Raw genomic sequence first — 4,283 nt, forward strand, 5'->3', positions numbered from 1 at the left:
TAAATTTTTTTAAAAAATAAAATAAAATAAGAATAAGAATAAGAAAGTGCTACTTTTCTAAAGATAGTTAATAGTAAATTTTTAAGAAGATATTAATTGTTTTTTTTTTTTTAATTAATTGGGATGGCTCAATTAAGTAAGCCACTTACACATATATCTAGAAATATCTAAAAAGTTATGGTTTCAGACATCAAAGTGGTGGGGTGGGGAATGTGGGAGAGTTATTGTAAGTGATCAAAAATATTTCTAAGAAAATAAATATGCATGATTCATGTAATAAAATAAAAATAAATATGCATAGACATTCAGTACAGAATTAGAGTAGCGTATACTTAGAAAACAATAAAATAAGCTAATAATTGATACACTTCTGATGTACTTAGAAAACAATAAAATAAGCAAATAATTGATATAGTTTTGATATAAAAAATAAATTAATTTCACCCGGAGCAAATGATCGTATGCTTTGCTTATAATTATGGTTTTAGTGGTAATTGGAATGAAATAAGCCATTCCCATACCATAAAAAGGATTTGGTCCTATACACTTGAAACATTTTTTTTTTCAAATATATTATATATATATATATATATATATATAGACTTATATTTCTGGGGGAGGCATTGGCACTGCAAAGCAAACAAACAAGCTAGGGCTTCCTTCAATTTCCAAGCCCCGTCACATATAAAACTTCAACATGGAATCTCTCCTTGTTTCCGAACTCCAAGAAGGTGGAGGAGTAGAAAGCAAAGGAGATGACGCAGTGAGGCATTGATATGATGGTGGAAAATGGGGCTTACTTGATATGGGAGGATCTGTGTGTAACAGCTGCCCATGAAAAGAATACTACCCAGCCCATTCTCCAAGGTCTTACAGGTATTGCAAGACGTGGCCTACTTTTGGCAATCATGGGTCCTTTGGCTCTGGCAAGTCTATTCTTCTTGATGCTTTAGGAGGTCAGTTTAATATATAATTGAATTTCCTTTTTGACAGCTTATCTTAGCATGGTGATATGTAGGTTAGAAATTGAACCTATATGCTTTTATGGTAATCTAATTGGTTACCCTATCGATTTACCTCCCTAGACTAAATATTTTGCCACATAAAAATCTATTATTTAACTAAATCCATGATCGTTGATCACTAGTAAAAGGCTGACTTTTACATACAAATATATATATATATATATATATATAGTATTAATCTATTAGAAATATAATTACCACCGTATATTAGATATTTAATAATCTAATAAATACTAAAGAATCCTATTTATCCAACTAAAATTTTAATATTAAATCATTAATTGTAGTACCATCAATATTCGACTAGTCAACTCATTTCCACCTTATATCCAAACAATCTAACAATATTAAAGTATAAGGAATTATAGGTTCTTTAGATTTTCTTTAAAGAAGATGAGATCCAACAAATTAAGCAAATGCATAAACCATAAAATTGAAGATGTTATTCGAAAATTTTAAGGTCGTCTAAATTTGATACTCACTTTTATATATACATAATTTCTCTCATACAAATTCTAGACAAAAATTTATCCAAGATTCATCCTATAATTGGTAATAAGAGGCCTTTCATTGCCCTAATGCTAAGTAGCCTTATAGGGACATATACATACATACGTATATGTACATTTATATAGATTTAGAAATAGAATCTGTATGTGTATTGTTGTAATGATAATTTCATTTTTGCAGGGAGGTTAAGTTTAAAGATGACGCAAAGCGGGGAAATCCGAATAAATGGACGTAAAGAAACTATGGCTTATGGTACATCGGTATGAAATTTACAAACCTTTGTTTTACTATTATGATTAATCATCAGTATGGAAACAATTTTCAAGAGCATACACTAACTGATTAAATTATACTTTGGAGCTAACTTAATTAATTTATGTACCTTAATAGGCATATGTAACACAAGATGATACTTTAATAGCAACTTCAACGGTTTGTGAAGCCCTGTACTACTCAGCCCAACTACAGTTGCCAGATTCAATGTCGAAATCAGAGAAGAAGGAAAGAGCAGAAATAACAAGAAGAGAAATGGGTTTGTAGGATGCCATGAACACAGGGATCGGAGCGTGGGGAGATAAAGGCCTTAGTGGCCGGCAAAAGAGGAAAGTTGGCATTTGCATTGAAATCCTAATACGTCCAAAGCTTCTCTTCCTTGATGAACCAACAAGGGGGCTTGATAGTGCAGCTTCTTATTATGTAATGAATAAAATTGCATGTCTAGATTAACAAAAAGAAAAATGACTAATTGAATCGATCGATCAACCAAGCAGTGAAATCTTACAACTTTTCCACAATCTCTGCCTTCTGTCTCCTTGTAAAACAATATATTTTGGACCGTCTTCTTCAGCAAATGAGGTATATTTATATCTAAATACGCAAAGGCTATATATGATTAATTAATGTTTGTAATTAAATTTGTATATGGAGAAGTAGAAAAGCTATGATCCCTAATGCCTTTTCTCTCGAATTGCTAATATACATACATGCAGTTTGTCACTTCAAGTGGTTTACCTTCCCAACTCTCCAAAATCCTTCCGGTCACTTCCTAAAAACCATAAACGAGGACTTTGCTCAGGTAAGTTTAAATGTGCACTTATTTTTCGGGTGACTACATATGCAGAATATGTAGTATCACCAACATATTATGTTCAACAGTCTCATCTAATAATACTATATGTGAATCATGTTCAGCAGTCCCTCCAATTTTTAAGTTGATTAGTATATTATTTATATTATCTTAATACTCTTGGCCCAACCACCTTTTTAGACTCAAAACTGTATATTGCATCTTTTTTGTGTGAGAATATATGACCTCTTGGATCTCTTGCTTTGTTAACAAGTTAAATTACCAATGTTCTTTCCAAAAGCTTGAACTATTGTGAGATAAGAGATCATTATATATATATATTTATCTTAACAAGAAGTACATGAAGTCAGATGCATCATCATCAGCTGAAAATAACTTTGACACCAATCAAAAGTTTTGTTTACTGTTATAGTATATTGATGAGGAAGGTTTAGTTGAAGCAATATCCACAAAAGAGGCCATTAATTCCCTTCTAAAGTCTTATAAAGCATCCAAAACTTACGAAGAAGTTTCAAATTATTGACCTTGAAATAAACAACTAAACTTGGCATGAAATTCAGAACTGTGAAGCATTGGAGAAGAAGAAAAACCATGCAAGCTTCCTTACACAGTCTATCATTTTGACAAAGAGATCTTTCATAAATATGTATCGTAATCCGGGTTCCTATTGGATGCGTCTAGTTATCTACATCACCTTGGCTTTACGGTTGGGAACTATCTATTACAATATTGGTTTTACTTATGAATCAATTCAGGTAAGTTTGAGAAATACTACTCAAGAAAGAGTTGAGATTAACTATGATAAACATAAATCTTAACTAATCATTATACTTGTTTCAAATTTAGGCAAAAGGTTCCCTGCTCACCTTTATAGCTTCATTCCTAACTTTGTCTCTGTGCTATTTGCTTGCTTGATGTTGGTTGAGAGCCTAATGATGATTATAGCAAGTCTTGTGTGAAATTATCTTTTGGTAATAATAATGGGAGCTGGAGTTCAAGCACTTATGATTCTACGTGGAGGAATTTTCAGATTGCCAAGAGATCTTCCTGATTATTTTTGGAGATACCCACTGTATTACATGGCTTTCCACAAGTATGCTTTCCAAGGAATGTTCAAAAATGAATTCCCAGGTTTAATAATCATTAATGATCAAGTTGGATCAGGACTAACTACCATGAGTGGAGTTGACATTCTGAAAGATAAATGGCAAGTGGAAAAGGGTTACTCAAAGTGAGTTGATCTCGCTGTTTTGCTAGGAATGGTACTTCATATCGAATTTTATTCTTGGTAATCATTAAGATCAAGGAGAAAACAAAGCCTAGAATAACTTTCATGGTTCTTCCCCCTAAGCAGATCATACAGGTTGTGGAGAATCCCATTTAACCTTTGCATGGAGATAATAATTAAGGATTGCTATTTTAAATGCTTTGAGTTATAAAAATTAATCAAGTAATGAAAGCAAAGTCATTACTTTGATAAATGGAATATAATATATAGATAGTGCTTGAGCCGATATGAAATCTGAGATTGCACTGAATTCAATTGAAATTTTTCAAGTTTAGCCCAATTTGAATGAACCAAACAGAAAATGGTTCTATTTGATCCAATCTAGTCTTGCATTTCAAACGGGCCGCTCTATGTCCATTCAAAATTGAGATGT

General features: G+C 32.1%; 1 pseudogene; it reads left to right on the top strand.

Moving 5' to 3' along the window:
* The first annotated feature begins 779 nt into the window (after window positions 1–779).
* Window positions 780–4,283, top strand: LOC132799425 (ABC transporter G family member 1-like; annotated as a pseudogene).

The sequence above is a fragment of the Ziziphus jujuba genome, chromosome 9, assembly GCF_031755915.1.
Source record: "Ziziphus jujuba cultivar Dongzao chromosome 9, ASM3175591v1".
Classification (NCBI taxonomy): domain Eukaryota; kingdom Viridiplantae; phylum Streptophyta; class Magnoliopsida; order Rosales; family Rhamnaceae; genus Ziziphus; species Ziziphus jujuba.